We start from the raw sequence: 19,929 nt of genomic DNA on the forward strand, positions 1-19,929 counted from the left end.
TATTATCATAAAAAATATATTTTTAAATAAAGATATAATATAATAAATCAATAATCTAATAAAATAAAAGAAATTCTTTAATATAAAACTAATTAATAACAAAAAATAAGTACAAAAAAAGTGAAAAATTGAAAAAATTTACACATTTCTTATATCTATCACAAAAATAAATATACAACATATTTATTTCATTCAGTTCAACAATCAATATGCTATTTATATTTGTTCCACACACTCGAATATCTCTTACAATAAAAACATTTCATAGCGCACTTACCCCACTGTGCGGCGTCGACGTCAGCTGCTGACTGTGTCTGCTGGCTTTTGAGCGGCTGCTGGCTGTGTGACTGCCTGGCTGGCTGACTGCCTGGCTGCTGCCTGGCCTATTGAAATTTATGTGGCCGTTTTTAGTCGTTTACGCTTAGCCAGCGGAAGCGAACGTCGCTGCACGGAATCGGAGTCGGAATTCGAATCAAAAACGTGGAACCAAGTGAATAAATCGTCGGTGTCGTCAACAAAAAAAAAACAAAAAACCAACAACAAAAAAATTGCTCCTCCGTTGTCTTTGTTTAGTGTGCATTGCTGAGCTGCCTCTTGAGGAGACTTATAGGTGCAGCTGCGACCAAGTCCATTTCGTAATACATTTGAATAGTCGTTGTCGTTTTGTGTGTAAATCATTTAAAAAGTTTTTCCCCCAGTGCGTCAAGTGTTCCAAAAGTGCAAATAAAATATTTACAAAATATGTTTTAAATGGAATTTCTAAAAGCGCGCAAAGCTAAGAGCAAAACATAAACGTTTGATTAATTAACATTTGGAGCCAATACACCACAACGTTTTGAGGGAAACCTGTTGCTGTTTTGCTGTTGACGATTGCCAAAGCGGATATAGTTGAAAGACATTAAACTAAATTCTTCAATACTATAAGGTTGGTATAATTAAAGTATTTGGTGTAATTATTCAAACACGATCATCTAATCGCGTGTGTGCAGAGCCAACAAGCCATTTAAATTAATCAACTTGACATACACAACTTATGCAAATTACTTATATAGTTATTGAGGAAGTCAAAGAAAGAAAAAAAAAGCAGAGAGAGAGAACTGAACTCTTAGCTGTTACAGTTTATTGTGCTCTGGCCAGAATGCACAAGAAGCAAACAAGTTTTATGTCCAGTGAGTGTGTGTTGTGGCTTCGCAAGCGTGAGAAAATTCACAGCGCATTAATTAGCAAAAAAGTAATCATTTTAAGGTAATCGACAATGCGGGTAGCTGCTCCCCCTCCTCCTACAATCGGAATCCTCCCGAGTCCCCAGACAAACTTGGCTTGCTTCGACTAGCTCCTTCGCATGTGAGCTTCATTTGGCCTGTGATTGGAATTGCAGAGAATAAAGTAAAAAAATCAAAGAAAACTAATTGCTTGGAAATTAAAAACGTGTCAGCTGACACGCTAGCCTGCCACTTGTAGCTCTCTCAGCTAGCTGCAGCTGCAATTGATTGCAACTGCAACAACAGCAGCAACAACAACTGCGACAACAACAACTATTGCCGATGGCAGCAAATTTAGGAATGCAACTTGATTTCACACAGAGCAGCAGCAGCAGCTTATTATCTACTTATTGCACAAGAGACAACGCAAGTCAAGTCTCAGCTGCAACAAATTCAGTTAAAAAAACATTTTAAATGCCCCAAAAGAGGCGCATAAATTACACAAAAGCAAACACAGCATGCGCCGCGATTCGTGCAGACTCATTAAGGTTTTTAATTTACAAGTTTAGCTGGAGATTTAAGCACTGCGATTTATATGCGTCGCAAGGCAATAATCAATGGCTACAACAAGCGGCAATCACGCAGTGTGTGTGTGATGCATGTACCAAGTGTCCACCTACGCAGAGTGTCCGAGAAACAAAAGCCAAGACAAGAGACAAGCGTCTCTTCAGTTGGTATAAAAAAAACAAAAACATGACAACAACGATTTGTGAAAATAACAACAAGTAAGAAATCTACAGTCCAGTGAGCTGGACTTTGAGATACCCGCTAACTATCTTCATTAAAACACATTCTAAAAATATACCGAAAATATACTGCAAGAAATATAAAATATACCGAATGTTATATTTGGTATATATTGTAATACATTCAAAATACACCATAAAGTACAAAAGCTGGTATATACTCTTAGCCAAATCAATTTCGATACTGCTAAAATACTAAAATAAACCGAAGGATATATTTGGTAGATCGATATTGTACTACATTAAAGAATATACCATAGAGTTAAAAAAATATCCCAGATTGTCACCCAAATCATATAATATGCTGGCAAAACTCTAAAATATACCATATGCAACATTTGGTATATACCATAATTCAATAAATATACCATAGAGTACAAAACATACCAGATTTTCAGTCAAATCAACAAAAATCCAATTGCAGTAGGCGTTTTTGTTCATACAAAAGTATTTATTAAATAACTTCTACAGACTGACAGACGGACATGGCCATATCATATCAGTTGTTGACGCTGATCAGGATTCAAGAATAATATAATGCCCTTTTATCTCATGGATAGCGGGTATAAAAAGAGGAGAGCACAGCGGTTGAAATAGGGGAACATTATTTAACAGCAATTGTGTAGCCTTAATTAAGCACAACTTTGACAGGGTTTTATGATTGACTGGGCCAACTGATTGCCGACCTTAGACAACAACAGGCAAACACCTTTGGCAACTCGTAGCTCACACACCTGCAGAACAGTCGCCAATTATACAGAGTGAGGAGGCTGAGAGTTGACTTGACTTGACGCACGTGCATGTGATTTGAAAGAACCAAAAACCGTTCTAATTTCTCAACTGTCAGTGGCAACAGGCAATTCTCAAGCCTTGTTGCCAAAGCCCGCACCCCAACTCGTTAGCTCTGGCAACAGCAGCAGCAGCAACAGCTTCAACTATAGCAACAGCAACAGCTACAGCAGCAGCAACAGCTTCAGCTCTTGCAATTATGTAGCGCGTTTACAAAAGAAGGTCGTCATCGTTGTTGTTGCTGGCTCATGTCTTCATTTTGGGCTTTTTACAAACACACACACATACAGAGAGAACGGCAACAACTACACATGTTGCTGTTGTGCAGCCACAGCAACCGGCAGCAACCAGCAACAGCAACAGCAACGTCAGCAGCAGGAGCAGCGCTTTTTTGTTTGTTTGTGTTGCCAACACTTTTGGCCTTTGGCGTTGGCTCTAACCCCACTGAGACTGCGTCCGCTCTCGCCCTTGTTGCCTTTATTAAGCGACGACCGTACCAAAAGCCACTTGCTTCAACAACAACAGCAGCAACAACAGCAACAACGACAACGACAACAAAGCGTGGCCTGCAATCGCAGCACTCTTTTTTTTAATAGTTTTTTAGCTGCAAACAAGTTTTTAGTCCGGCTGCTGGCACTTTGGGCCCCTCCGGTGTTGACGTCGCCGCTGGTTGCCGATTTTTTTCTCTAATTTGCACCGCTTTAATTTTGCCTTTTTATTTGCAACACTTGTCGTTTAAATGCAGCAGCCGAGCCAAAGTGTTGCCAATAAATTAAATGCAATGCAAGCAATGAAAAAACACCAAGAACGAATCAAATTTACCACTAAACCGCAGCTAAACATACACTTAAAACAAGCTAACAAGTTTGAGATGGAATAAAGACTGAGTCTTTGAACTAAATGAAATTAATATTTAATTTTCCAAGTAAACAATATTTCTGATTGACATGAAATATAAAAATGTAACTTTACAGAATTAAAAAAAATAGAATAAATAGTTTCTTTTAATATTTTAAAAATCATTTCAAAATTTGTGAACTAATCAAAAAGTTTAAATTTATAGAATTTTTATATAAAAAATAAATAAATAATATATTTTACTATTATTGAAATATTAATAAAATTTAATTAAAGAAATTTTGAAATATAAAAATATTTGAAATAAATAATTAATTCAAAATTTTTAAATTTGAGAAATACTCAACATTTATATAATTTTGATTCAAGTTAACTCATAAAATAAATAATTTTTAAAATATCTAAATAACTATTTTAACACTTATAAAACTTACAGATTATCGAAAAAATAAATAATATAAAAAAATGGGTTAAATTAAAAGTAAAAAATAAGATTTGTGGCTCTTTGACAAGTATTTGTAAATTTAAAAAACATCAAATTACAAGAAAATGTTTTTCCATTTAATATTTCCAATTATCAAAGCATTAAAGTGCCCTAAGAAAATTATTATTTGAATATTTAAAAAATATTTCAATCACACATTTTTAGAATTTCAATTAATATAAAATATTAAGTGATTTTATGGATTTTTTAATATTTCAAATTCTTATTTTTATTACATTAGTTCAATGTAAATTTATTTTATGAGTTATAAAGGCAGTTCTAATAAAATAAAAAAATTGAAGAATAATTTAATTCCAATTTGTGGCTTTATGTAGTATCTTTTTTTAGCTTTCCACTTAACTTTAATCATGTTCCTTTATTAGTTTTCCGATTAAAGAACATTTCTATTGAATCTTTTTTTTTAAGTTGATCAATAAAGTAAATACTCGCAGCAAATCGCTTTCTCCAACAATTTAATTAACTATGATTAAAGTAATATTTTATATGGATTTAATTGAAGAATCTGGCCGGAATCGCTTGGATTTAGATTGAACTTGGCGCCGTTTCAACGTCGTAAAGAACTTATTAAACTTGCTGCAAGGGTATGGCAAAAACCAACTAAACTTGCAACCATGAAAATTATCTATGTGGCGGCGGAGGTTGCATTGCTCAGTTCGTTTTCGTGGCATGGAGCAATCGCAACAAATGGCATTTTTATTGATATTTCGGTCGGTTTTGCCTGCTTGGGCAACTTCATGTTGAAATATGTGCGCCACCTGTTGATTTTGTTTGGCGATTTGGCCGCAGACTTTAGCCTTTAGTCTGGGTCTTCTACGTAGGATATGAATAGCACAACAGAGACAGAGAGAGAGAGAGAGAGAGAGAAAATCGAGTCTGGGTTATAGCTGTGGGGAGACTCGTGATTTGCAGCACAAATTAAAAGCGAGGGCGATGCATATAAATAGCAATTTGGACAGACGAATTAAGGCAAATGACTGCAAGGTACGAGTACAACAACAGCAACCACAACAACAACAAGTTGTAAAGTTGTCGTGTCACAGAAATGAGCTGAAGTTATGTCAACAGCGTGACTCGATAGTTGTGTTCCAAAAGGAAGTCATGTCACAATTCGTATGTGAAGTCAGTCCATGGGAAACTCGGTGAGAATCTTGCGTGGACTCACAGAGGAGTTGGGTTTCTGGCCAATAAACTTGTTTAAATGTCCATAAAATAAATTACAAAATATATTTGTGTGTGCGTGGGTTTGTAATAGATTGTTATTAGATTCACGTAAAATATTTATTTTCTAAGCTCCCCCTACTTCATTAGCGCTAAAGTTGGAGTTTTTATGAGGCATAACTTTTTTCCTGCAACTAATTCAATTGCATTATCAACTGCCACAGAACATTATCAAGTATCGTCGAATCCAATTAAGCGGCTTGTGGCACGTTTTGTTTGGAGCACATAAGATAAGCAATCAGATGGTAAACTTCCCTTGCATTCAGAGTGCATTATAGAGCCTTCGTCTTCGTCTTCGTCTTCGTCTTGTTGACAGACGTACGACAGGTAAGGCAGATAAGTAGAACGTTGATAAGCCACAAATTTGACAGCCATAAAGCAAACGAAGCAAACTGAAGCAGGTAGAAAAGATGTCAAAAAAAAAAAATGCTGGACATAGAGTGGGAACTGAAATAGTTGTACCAAGGAAATAAAATTGTAGGGAGAGCGCAAAACTGGGGCAAAAACCAGTTTTGGGTTTTAACATTTTTATTGTATTTTGCGCATGTCGCTTAATTAAAAGACAATCAAAAGAAATAATACGCTCCAGCTGCAGCAGCAGAGAGACAAATATATAAAACAATAATGCAGATGAATCCCACAGAATTCTCACACAGCTGGAGAGCACTTCATGCAACGACATGTTTATGAGCTTTAGAAAAATAAATATTTAGACGGGAGAAAGAAAAAAAGCAAAGGAAGTTTTTCGTGCTATGCGGAGGTAATATTACCGCCTCTTAATGAAATGCTAACGATATTCATTGGAAGAAATCAAAAGCGTAACGAGACTGACCGCCCAGGCAAAAAAAAAAACAGAAAAAACAGAAAAGAGTTTACATTTCGAAACGGCTTTTCTCAACAAAAGAAAATTATGTAAATGCTGGAAAATTGTTTTGGCCCATTCTCAATGTTGTTCTTGCCGCTGTTTGATGGCAATTTGTGTTGATGCTGCTGCTGTTGCTGTTGCTTAGGCTCGACTGCGCATTTGGCAAATCAATTTGAAAATGCCCCCCAGCTCGTTCAGGCAGCTAAAGGGCGGGGCAGCCAGCAGCCAACGCAGCCAGCTTATAATAATAATTGAATACATTGGATGGATGCCGCCGACGGGCAGCAATTCGACTATTTTTGCAATTGAATTGAGGCGCAGAGGCAGGTGTAAGTTGTTGGCTAGGAAAAAGCTTGGCCAAGTGGAAATGCTATCTGACATTGTTGCCCCGCAGCATTTGTGGCACACAGCTTGGCAGTTATTAATTTGTGGCAAGACCTTTTTTTGGGGGGGTTGAATAGAAATCAATGCCAGAAGCTAAAGCGCAAAATTGTGGCTCATCAAAATTTGGGTCAAAACAATTAAATTAAATGTGCAATAAAGTTATGGAAATATGATGAATTTTCTAAATTGCAAATTCTGAGGTATTCTGTGGTAAAGTCAAAGCTAAGCGCGTGCATGCTATGTGGCATGCCGCAACTTGAAAATTTATCTGTTGCCGTATTATAAAATACGACCACACAGAGCAAAGTGATTACGTTGCATTTCAGCCTCGACCGTCGACAGCTTATTTATGCACATGCAACTGTAACTCTTCATCAAAATAATGTAATTATCCAAATTGTTTTCTTTGAAATTTGTTTACATCATTTTTTACTGGTTCGCAATATGCTAAAATGCCAGAGCAACCAGAAAGAGAGAGAGCGATGCAATGTGAAACGCTCTTCTTTCCGTTAAGAGCCACTTCAAGTTGAAGTTGCACTCGCCTCGTATAGCAACTGTGGCAGGTACAGGGACAGGGACAGGGACAGATGTGGCACACACAGAGTTGCGAGTTGGAGTCGGGAGTTGGAGCCGCAAGCAGCTTTGCTGCCACTGCCAAAACAACACACGAGAGAGCTGCACACAGCTCAGCTCCAGCTACAATTTCATTATGCATACAACGAACGAACAACAACAAGAACAATGGGAGCAACAACCAGCAGCAGCACATCAACAGCATCCGCATTTGTTTCACTTCCATATAAATCCACACACACACACACATGCTCATTCCCATCCTCATCCTCGTCCTTTGCTGGCATAATCTTCATTATCATTAAAGCCGCGCGGGAAGCGCCGCTAAACAGTTTTAACTCTCCTTTTTTTTTGTGCCAGCTTCCGTTTTGATTTTTTTTTCATCTATCGTTTCCATGCTAACTGCTCGGCATGTGCCAGATAGTATAAGCACATATAAGCATATAGCAGCATTATCCAACCCAGCGCGCATTTTAATTGCATTCCACACTCTCACACGCACACACACGCTTACACTCACTTACCGCACCCACACACACACATAACAACATCTCATCATGTTTTCGGGTTCTATCTCTCTGCAGCATCAATTTCATAATGAAATATTTTTAGCAACCTAATTTCTTTTTTTTTCTCCTGCTGCTGCGTAAAACCTTGATAAATGCTTGCAGATAAATTACTTTGGCCAAAATGCGAGAAATTTTGAGAAATGAGCTTAGCCAAAGTTGCTAGTAAAATTAAGAAAATGAGGACATCAGACGTTAGTTTTTTATGAGAGATAAGGGAAGAGAATAAGTAGTTATTATGCAAATATGTAATATTAATGAATTGATTTGAATTAAATTATTGTTATTGATCAATTTTATAAAACTAAACTAATGTTAATTTAAAAATACAAAATAGTGTTGTGGCTATCGAAATAATTTAAAAAAGTATTATACCTGATAACTCTCAGTTGATAGAATAACCGATTGAATTATATATAATTTTAATATAAAATGAAGCACAGAAGGACAACAAAATAGATCCTTACAAAGTTTATATTCTTTTAAGAATGAGGATACCAAATTTTTCCACGCTCACTTCCGTTCCCGCAAATTGATAAAAATCCAAGCCAGAGTCGGTATATACAATAATAATTATAGTCTTTTTGATTCCTGAAAATTTGGTTACGATCGGATAAAAGTTGTAGAAATTATTTAAGAAATATTATTGTATGGGCTGACAATCTGGTATATTTTGCACTATATGGTATATTTGAAATATAGTACTATATCAGTATACTAAATATTACTTTCGGTATACTTCTAGCATTTTGTGGTATATAAATTCGGTATAATTGAAAATGAATACCGTTTTAAATTAAGACTTTTGCTTTTATTTAAAATGGGTAGCGGGTATCTTACAGTCAAGTACACTCGACTGTAGCTTTATTACTTGTTATTGTTTTCCTTCTGCTGAAAAAGGAGGTGTATTGAGGAGTATTTAAAATAATACCTTACTATTAAAGAGTTTTCTTGATGTAAAGAATAACCAATTTCTTATAAAATGAACAAATTGAGAACATCAAAAGTTAATTCCTAACAGGTTGAGAATAAATAGTTGTTATTACAGATTTTAGAATTGCTGAAAGGTAAATAAGGAAGACAATGTAAAAGATACTTTCCATGCAAAGATCTTCCCGTTAAGCAAAGAAGAGCTGATTAATTGTGAGAATAACCAATCTCTTCACTATGCAATTCCCGATATTAATAATCGTTAATTATAGATTAAAATCGCTGGTAATTGTGTGGAAGCAAAGCCCCCTATTTTAGCCTCAGTCTGTGAATGAAGACTGCTTTATTAAGTTATTAAAACAAACCCATCATTAAGTTGACTTGCTCGAAATGAAAATGCAAACGCTGTTATAAGTAAATATACCATGCGAAGCTAGTGAGTCAGTAAGAGATTCTTAACTGTAGTTTGAGCATAAATCTAGTTGTTAGTATATAGTTAACATTGTTATAAGTAAATATATTATGCCAAGCAAAAGTCAATTAGCGTTTATTAACTGTATTTCCAGCATAAACTTAGTATATTGTTAGTATATCGTTAGCATATTGTTAGTATATTGTTAGTATATCGTTAATATATTGCTAGCATATATGTAGTATATTTTATAATATTAATTAAATTATGAGAAATTGAAGAAAATCAAACCTGATTTAGTGCATCAAATATTAACCTAATATTCTAATAATTTCTTTTAAATGATTAAGCTTTATTTAATCTACTAAGTGGTAATTCAATATTCTAAAAATTTAATTAAAATTCTGAAGCTTGACAAACATTAGTTATTGCTTTAAATGTGAGCTTAATATTCGGAAAATTTCATGACAATTCTTTAAGACATCACATATCACAAGTTTTAGCTGCTTTACAAATTAAATGCAAGCTTTAAATTCCAATAATTTGATCAAGATTAGTTAAAAGGAAACAGCTGCTACAGTTGGTTATATTTTCAGCACCTGTTTAAGAATTTGTGCGGAATGTGGCAAGTTAATAACTCAGTTCTTAGTTAGTGATTACCGGATAAGATTGTTTTACACATAAATTGCTATGCGAGTTTGTCAGTTGGATGCATTTAAAAGAAAAAAATTGAACCGGACAAAAGCTCTTAACTCTTGACTCTCAGCTGCAACGGCGACTCTTAAAAAATCACTGAAGCGCCATTAGAAAGCAGTTTTCAGTATTCTGCTTTTCCGATTGCCTCGAACGCGAGACAAGTGTAAAAGCAGCACTTGAAGAGGCAAACGTCAACTGTGTGAAGTGTGTGCCTCCGTTTCCCAGATGCGATCTGGAGATGTGAGATGGGAGATGGGAATGGGATGTGATTCCGATCACTTGGCGGTCTAATTGCTTTGAATTTTGACTGGGGGGACAGTCTGAACTGTCTGGACATGGCAGCCACTTGTAAAAGAGAGAGAGGTCGACACCCATACTTTAGATGCTGCTTAGAAGAAGGAAGGCGAGCAACAACTTGGCTTGGTTAAGTAGGCGCCTGTGTTGTTGGCTGCCATTGTGGGAATGGAACAATGGCAGATAGAGCGAGAGCGAGAGAGAGAGAGAGAGAGAGAGGAAACGCGGAAAGAGCCACTAAATTGTATGCTGTCAGAGTCGAGCGGCATGTCAACAACAATAATAATCGTAATAACCAACAGAGCACCATGTCCCCGTTTGTTGTTAGTAGTATGTGAAATACACACACACTCACACACACATACATACATCCATACTCATATACACCCATGGAAAACTATTAAGGCCATGTGCAAGTGAGCTGGAGCAGGTTCAGCGGGTTGAACGCGACTCTCTTGACAGCCAACGCGGTGGGGCAATCAAGGCACAAAACTCTCTGCCAACGATTTACTTTGAGAATCGTCGTGTGGGGCGTCGTCCTCCGTCTTCAATCCTCAGTCTGCCGCCCGTCTCCAGTAATAGTTATTGTCGTGGTTCTAGTTGTTGTTGTTCGCAGTTCTCTGTTCTGTCTGTCCGGATGAACTGGATATTGGCCGCTAAGAATAGAGCTAGGTTCTGCCCAGACGGACAATGTTCTGCTGTCCTGTGGACAGACGCCGACGTGTTGCTGAAGCTGGTAAATGGAGAGCAAGGTTGCCAGATTGTTTTTGGCCCCGGGGCAATGTTAAGAAGTGCCATACAGATGGAAAATGCTGATGTGCGGATGCATAAAGTGGGTTCTGCCAACTATCACTTAGATTAACTATGCAAGAGATAGATATGCGCTGATACCCAACTAACACGTTGTTTAACTCGAACGATAATGTTGGCTGATAACTAAAAATCTCTTTTTTGTCTCAGCTTATAACTGTCTGTGAAATTATATTTATTTCTGCAACATATTCAGCAAAAGTTGATAAAAAGCTCCTTGACAAAAATAAATAATTATTAAATCCTTGTTTAATTATTCGTTCATTATTTCGTTAGAATACAATTTTTCTAGCATGCTGTGAAGAGAACTTAATTTATATTATTGGCATATAACAAATTGTTCTTTTGGCCTATTATCATAAATGTTAAAGAAACTGTATTTATTTCTGATTTATATTCAGCTAAACTTAATACCAATTTCTTTAGCATTCAAAGTTTATTTTCTGCTTAGAATTCCTTGACTTTTTTTTCCATTTGTATAATATTTTTGAATTATTCACTGAATAGCAAATGATTTACATTCATTTATTTGCCATAATTTTGCTACTATCTTTGCATATATTCTACTTTTACTTATTCCAACAAAACTAAATAATTAAGTTGCTCAGACTTTATATTTTGCCTTTTTACTTCAACATTTCATAGCTTTAAATCTATCTGATCTAATCTCTTCCCGTATAGAACCATTTCCCTACCGCTTAACTAATGCTCTTCTCTTTTAGCTCATTTAAACATCTTTTCAATTACATCTAATTATCTTGTATTCTGAGTGGTTTTCCCTCACCCAAACTCATCTCTATCCGGTTCACTACAACAATTGCCAGCGCTATCCACATTTATCTATGTGCACATATCACAAGCATTATCCAATTTATTTACCTACAATTTCGAGCACTAAGTATAACAGTGGCCTCCATCACTCCTCCTCCTCTACCTCCACCTCACCCCAAAAGAGCTTTACAATCCATCAGGCATAGTGAGTACACGGACGCAACACTTCCTCGGGCTGAATCACCCGAAATTGCAGCAACTTGATTAGCAATTCCAATTAGAAGTTTTCTCATTTCTGACAGGCATAACATTCACCATGCCACAGAAGAAGAAGAGCGGGCTACATTAAGCCCGAACAACAATTTCCAGCGGCAGCAAAGAGCAACATCATCATCGTTATCATTATCATCGTTGGTTGTGGTAATCATAATCGGGATAATGAACATTATCCAACTGGCATGCACAATAAAAATAAACAGATCATAAATAATATATGAATTCAATTCATATCCGAAAGGATTTGCGGTTAAGATGCCGACGCCGACGCCGACGCCACGCACAAATATGGAGAGAAAACAAGTTCCAGACACTGAACACTGAACACTGAACACTCCAAAGAGGAGGAGGCAGGAGGTTGATGGCACAAAGAATTGAGCTCAAGATCGCGTAGATGCGGTGCAAAAGAAAACAAGAAAAACACGTAGCAAGCCGGCTCTGTATGTGTGTTGTGTGTTGTGTGTGTCTTTCAACTCACTTTTTCACAATTTCCCGATGCCGGTTGTGAAATTTGCCAGAGCATCGAATGTTTCATGGCCAAGTTAACAGGCGCACAGCATTCGCAGTTGGTCAACGAAGCAACGAAGCTAAGCTAGGTAAACCAGCCAGCCGCAGCCAGCAGCAGCCAAGAGCGATCTACTAGAGAGACAGAGAGATAGAGAGAGGGAAAGAGAGACCATCATTAAGTCAATGTTGCTTGCTGTTGTTGCATGCAACATGCAACTGAAATTCAAGTTCAACGAAAGGCAACGAGTTATTGTTTCTAGACAAGATTCTTTTCCACTTATTACACAAGTCATCAAGTTGCCGCAACGTCATCGTCATCGCTGTCATCTTTTGACATCACTCAAAAGATCTCTTGCCACAGTCGCCAGCCGCCAGTTGCATCCGCGATCACGATGATCTTTGGCCCTGGCTGCCTGTCTTTTTCGTTTTATTTTCCTTTTCTTTTTGTGTTGTTAACGGTCAATGTTGTTCGCTGCTGCTACCAAATTCAGCAGGCAACAGGCGTTGCCGCATCATTATCAACTGATGATTGTACTATACGATGAAATGCAGCTACCGGTATCCTTGCCACCATTTGTTGCACCGGAAAGCAATGCGCACATCAAAATGTTGCATCCCCCTTCATTTCCCCTTTGGATACCTGTTTGTTTGTCTGTTTGTCTGTCGCCGCCGCGCCTTTGATGGCACTAATTGTTAATTAATGGAATGCAGGCGGCATGCGGCATGTAGCATGCTGCATGTGGCGTGCCCAAGCAATGCCTTGTAAGATTAGCGCCCTGAGCTTGGCCGCCGACTGTATCGACAGATTACCTGTTCGCTGCGCAAGTTAATTCGAATCGCAATTAACTGCAGGCATTTATTTCACTCAAAGTCCACACAAATCCTCAACGTGTAATTATAATGATTTTCATTTCGTTTTCATGCCGTATTTTTAAGTGAAATTCAAAGTTAATTGAGTTGAGGATATGGCGAGATAACTGACAAAAAGTGCCTAAGGCAATATAATTAATTTTTGAGCTCTATTTCTGACTATTTAAATCAATTTTTAAGCTTTTAAATTTAGAATAATTCATTGATAATCATGAAGAATCAGCTAAATGAAAAATAATCTTCAGTATATCTAGTAGATTTTCAAGTTACAAACTTTAGTATATTTAGTCTATATTTCAAGAGATAAACTTGTAAGTATTTGGGACATTTAAAAACAAAAACATTGCTAAATTTTGTGGGTTTTTCAAAAAATATTTAGTAGATATTTTAAAAAAGGAATTGCAGATATTTAATAAACATTTAAGGAAATATACTCATAGATATTTGGTAGATTTTTTTTTTAGCATTTTTTTAAAAAAATATACCAATGCATATTTAGTAGATTTTTCAATGAAACCGATTTTTCGAGAACTTAACTTCAGTATATTTAGTAGATATTTCAAAAGGAAATGTACGGATATTTAGTAAAAATTTAAAAAAATAAACTTATAGGTACTTAACATTTTTTAAAAAATATACTCGTGCATATTTAGTAGATTTTTCAAAGAATCTGTTTCTTGTAGTTATTTCGTAAACTTTTAATTAAAGATATGAATACATTTTCCGGATGATAAATTTGATTTTCACAAATTGAAAACTCAAAGACTTGATTGAAGAGAACATTACGGAAATTTAAAACACCAAAAACTTATATCAGAGATTACAGTTTCTTAAACTCAATAACAAGAAATTTCCAAATAAAGAAAACAATCCATTAAAATGCAATGTTATCTAAAAAGTTATGCTGCTGAACTTTGAGCAACTCAATTTACTATTTGTGGAAATCGTGAGATTGAAAAAGCATTTAATAAACCATATAGGATTCATATAAGTTATGCGCTCTGGCGGAGTTGAAAACTGTCGCTGTCTGTTTTGTTGGCTGTCGAGTCGCGTCAACTGTTGACAGCAAAAGTAACTTAAGATCCCAACGCGCAGAGAGAAACCAAATCAAGTGTCACAGATAGAGACAGCTACAAAGAGCTAAGGAGTGGTGCATTTCTCAAGCGTTTCAGTTGTCTCCAAGGTGCTTATCGATACCAATGCCAGCTCAACTTTGCATTTGGCATCCGTTTCCTACCCAAAAAAAAAAACTAAAACCAACAAAAATGGAAAGGGATGGGAAAAAAGTGAAACGCTGCAAACATATTTCATTTTCAGCTTCAACGAGGCAAAAGTTTTTCAATCTACGCAACGTTCACATTCACCTGGCTGGCTGGCTGGCAAGTTGCAACATCCTTCCTTGCCACACAAACTGTGTCATCAGACATCGTTTGTCGCATAACTTTTATTGAACTGTCGCCGTTAAGATGGGGCGGAAAGGTGACAAGTGGCAAGTCAAAAGCCGCAGACATTTGTATAAATTATTACAGTCGCATGCGTTTCGCTCGGCGCCTTGGGGAGTGTTTGACTTTTTGGCCCTGCTTCTTCTACTCCTTCTCCTTCAAAGCAGCGCGATATGCATTTATGATTGCATATGACATTTGCATGGAGAGTCAGTCCCTCAACGAACCTCCTTTCGCCCCAGCCAACGAACTTTCCACCCCGTTTGTACTTGTTGAAATCGAAGTGCAACAGCTGAGAGTTTCCGCTGCGGGGCGTGAAAATTGTTTGCGATTGTTTTTCGTTTCGTTTCATTTTGTTCATTCGTTCGTTTCTTTCACCAATTTGAGAATGCTGACAGCAGTCGCGTTGCACGCTGCACGTTGCACGTTGCAAGTTCGCTATTGCTTTGGCATTTGCACGACACAATCATTAAATAGCCATGGCCAAGTGCTGACAACAACAACTACAACTACATCAACAAATTACAAGCGCACATTGTCAACGTTGCACTTTAGGCGACATAAATTTCATGTACATTGCCAGTGCAACATGCGGACGCAACACCAACAAAAAACAACTAAGGAGCCAGCCATGAGGTGTCAATGTACAATTGCAGCAGCAACAGCAGCAGCAACAAGGAGCTGGCAAAACAAAGACGCGATTGTGGTTTTTTGTTGCACTGCGCATGCCAAACGCGGACACGACGCCAACTTGCCCCATGCCACAAATGCTGCACTCGCATTCGCACTCGCCCTTGCCTTCTGCTACAAACTGTGGTCGCCTCTTCTATTGACACACGCGACGTATGAGTAACGTCTTGGAATGTTGCCGCCGTCGTCGACGTCGTTGTCATCGTTGTCACCATATTCCGTAATTACACAACATTAGCACAACAAATCGAGCACATTGCAATTGTATTTAATTAGTGGTGGGCACAATGACAAGACAACCCATCTATCTCTCCGAGGCATTAAATCACGCAACAACATGTCAAATGAAATTGTTGGCATAATTCATAATTGAATTGCCAATACTGAAGGCTACATAAATCTTGCATGTCTTTCGACTTAAAGTTAGTTTAATATGACCGAAGAATGAAATTGATTCAAGTTCTTGTTGTCAACTCCATTGTTTGGCTTGTGTTGCATGCCGCCTCGTTGTTTGGGGCGCGGCTACTTACATACATGCCCCAATGTCGGCGGCACATGAAACTGCAGCAAAACAAGAAAAAAAAGCTGCACTTGAGTGTGGTCGACTATAAGATACCTGCATCCATTTTAAATAAAAGCAGAACTGTGCGGTATTATTCTCAAAATTATACCAAAAATACTAAAAATATACCGAAATTTATATTTGGTATATCGATATGCTATTACAATCAAAATATACACAGACAAGCCAAAACACTGCGAATGTATTCTCAAAATATACCAAAAAATACTAAAATATATCGAAAGTTGTATACGTTATATCGATATAATATTACATTCAAAATATACCTAGCCAGACGGAATCGACTATGAGATACTCGTACTCAAAGGCAAAATATTGCCGTAAAAATATTTAATATAAAAATATACCAAAGGTTATATTTGGTATATCAATATAGTAATACATTCAATATATACCAAGACAAACGGACTCGAATGTGAGACACCCGCACTAAAAGGCGAAAGAATCATAAAAAAAGCAGCAATTTATTGAAGGTTATATTTGGTATATCGATATACTATTACATTTACATTAAAATTTATCTTGACAGACAGACAGTTAGATAGACGGACATGGCTATACCGTCTCGGCTGTTGACGCTGACCAAGAATATATATACTTTATGGGGTTGGAGAAGCCTGCTTCCCCCTGTTACATACATTTCCTGTAGGCACAAAGTTATAATACCCTTCTCCTCTATGTGTAACGGGTATAAAAACAGTGCAGCGGGATTGTCACGTAACAAAGACAGCGACTTGATCCCGATCCAACTAGGCTTGTCGACTCTGTGCACCGTTAGTTATCACACAGTTGTTGTTAAGTCTACCCTTTTGGTATTTTATTACAGACTTTGACCACCCAGGCGACGAAGTTCAAAGACTGACTGTGATTGATATAAGCGCTTTAAAGTCTCGAACACCATGTGTCCCAATTGCCGATTGAATTTCACAGTCAACAAAAAAATATGAACTCTATGAACATATAAAAACAATAACAATCTCAGGGGCAATCAAGACACACGAAATATTTCCAAGCGATTTAACAACGAATTTCGTAACAAAAATCTCTATATGAAAATACATATAAAAGTGCCCACAAAAGAAGGAGCAACAGACAAACAGACACCCAGACAGACGGACAAAACACACATGGCATTGGCATTGCCATCGTTAGATGAAGTTAGCTTGACAGCAGCTCCAACATAATATCAATTTCAATAAACTAACAAGCAAATGTCTCTCACTGTGTGTTTTTGTCGCACGCAATATAAGAACTTATAGTGAGCAGAATATCGTACTAACAGAACACTTGCAGGAAGCAGTCATATGTACACTGTCTGGCAAAGTACTTCTGGTTTTTCTGGCGAGGGGGAGTGAGAAGTACAACAGCTAAAACAAAGGGACAGACAGACGAAAGAACAGCGTATAAAGGTAAATTTCAATTGCTGCAAATGCGACGATAAAGGTAGTGCAAAAAAAAAAAGAATTAAAGCGCTTTAAGTGGAGTCTCTGAAAATTACACAAGAAATTTGATTGCATCCAAATTTTCTTTAACAAGTAAGAAAGCCACAGTGCGCTTAACTTTGAGATTGTTTTCTATTGTACCCCAAAAGCAAAAGAAAAATAGAGTCAATGAAAAGCTGTATTCTGTAAATCAATTTACTACTACATTCAAAATATACCATAAAATGAAAAATATACCAGATTGTGTACCAAAGAAATTAAGATACAAGTATAGTAGCCGTTTTTTGCCCAATGAAATTATGTTTTGAATATCAATCAAATTCGCAGGCGTCATAAAAACTCTAATTATTATTACATTTAGAAACCTATAAACTAAAGAGCTTACGGCACATACTTGTAAACGTTTTTCCTGCTTCAGTTAGATTCCTTACAATTCTCGAAAAGAAAAAAGATTAAAGTCTTCCAAAACTTACGAAAAAACGTAATTTCATGCAAAGTTCCTTTCATACCAACTAACTTACAATTTATTCAATAAAATAAACAATATTTTTTTGTGGTTAAGTAAATTAAATAACCTAAATTATCATGAAAATCAGCAATATAAAATTCCGATCCATTTATTTAAAATGATTTTATTAACCAATTCAATAAGCATTCTTTCTTAAGTAACTTTCTTTATTTCATACTCAATTTAAGCAGCATTTTTATAAGTATTTTAATATTATATGTGAAATGTTCAAATCTATAATGGAAAGAAATAAACAAATAGCAGCTGTTAAAAATGTTGCTGCGTTGGCAAAAAGTAAACAAGGCAAACTAGATTACAAAAATTGCAATTTGTATTATGCATTAAGGTTGCAGTTACTAGAATTGTTGCTGTTTTAGGCAATGCCAACTCCCGATAAAGATAAAAACTTTTGTGTTTTCGCAACAACAGCACGAAAAGCAATAAAAATAAGTTCTTGCTGAGCAAAAAGTACGAAAATATTGATCGAACTAAAGTTTAAACTTGATTTGAGACAGCTACAAGAAAAAAGCAGCAAATAATGCAGAAATATGTAGAAAGTTTTCCACGAATAAAAGACGCAGAAAAGTATGCTATGAAATTTGTCACGCAGCGAACTAGCTTTGTTATTATTTGTTGTTGTTGTTATTGTTGCTGTTGTTGTTATTTGTATGATGCAAGTTATTGTCTGTTGTAGAGCAAAAAATACATTTTGATGCATTCGTGTAGGACAAGTTAAATGAACACATGTTGGGCGTGCCCTGAGCTACGCTGGCATTACTATAATGCCAGATAAGCCAGTTTGCCCGACTCATAGTTGTAATTGTTGTTGTTGCTTCTGTTGCTGGGAATATTTCCGTTGTCACTGCTGACATTTCTGGCAGCAAGCAACTTATGCAAAAGCAACTTTTACATGAAGTGCCAAATGTCAGCACATTTGTGTCTCATTGTACTCGTCGTCGTTTGTTAAATTAATGCACACAGCCCAAGCCAACATGGCGTATACTTGTTAAATGCAGAACAGTTGCAACAGCAGCCACATTTGCATAGCTTAAATCGCAGCTTGCTCGACCTAAAGCAGCAACCTCAACTGCAACATTTTTATCAAGCTTCGTTGAGCCTGTGCTGATTACCCAAATACCCTTTAATCCATTGAAGATTTGAGGGCATGCTCTCATCAACTTTTGCAGTAATTGAAAAAGGCTTAATAAAGTTCTCGTAACAAAATTCAAGTCACTTTATATAGCTCGAGTGAGTGTCTTGTAATTTTCTTGCTCGGTATTTGCAAGTCACGGATGTTCTACTAACCCACCGCAAGGCACGTCTTCTTTAGAATGTTGCAATTCCTTTGTTATCGGCTGACTGACAGGCTTTTGTGCCTTGGCATTGTTGCCTACTGCTGCCTACTGCAGCAATGTAGGTGAATGGCAGTAGGTGGTGGCAAGCAAAACAAGTGATGCGGCAAGCTCAAGTTGGCCCCCCAAGGCAGCCCGTTAAGAGTCCATTCGGTTGAAAAGTTTGTTTTGCGCTGTGCCACAACCTTAACCCAATTTGCAACAGCTTCGCTTTCAATTACGTACGTCCTCCCCAAAAAAGATAGCGTAAAAAAGCCGCATGCACAAAACTCAAAAATTAATATGCTGAAAATCTTTTGAAACGATTTGCAACTAATAGGCAAAAGGCTTAAAATTGCATTAAAAACTTGGCAAAAACTATGCACAAGGCCACACACAAACACACACACACACACACACAGTTGCAAACACACTCACGTATTGTATAGTTAAATTCAATAAGTCAAAAGTTGTTGGAAAGTTTTGCAGACGTCGCTTCGCTTTTAAGCCAACATGAGATGGTTTTGGCTCTTAAAGCAAAAGTTTGGAGTAAAGTAGCAAAGACGGACCGCAAAAAAGTGCAAAATATGTTTACCCACAA

At 36.8% G+C, this 19,929-nt stretch overlaps 1 protein-coding gene across 1 annotated transcript in view; it reads left to right on the top strand.

The window, feature by feature from the left end:
* The first annotated feature begins 297 nt into the window (after window positions 1-297).
* Window positions 298-19,929, top strand: part of LOC133842860 (EGFR adapter protein) — a 28,720-nt gene continuing 9,088 nt past the window's right edge. Inside the window, exon 1 of the mRNA XM_062276140.1 lies at window positions 298-925. The gene's annotated coding sequence lies outside the window, so the exon portion shown is untranslated. The remainder of the gene's footprint in view (window positions 926-19,929) is intronic.

The sequence above is a fragment of the Drosophila sulfurigaster genome, chromosome 3 (genome assembly GCF_023558435.1).
Source record: "Drosophila sulfurigaster albostrigata strain 15112-1811.04 chromosome 3, ASM2355843v2, whole genome shotgun sequence".
Taxonomy (NCBI): domain Eukaryota; kingdom Metazoa; phylum Arthropoda; class Insecta; order Diptera; family Drosophilidae; genus Drosophila; species Drosophila sulfurigaster.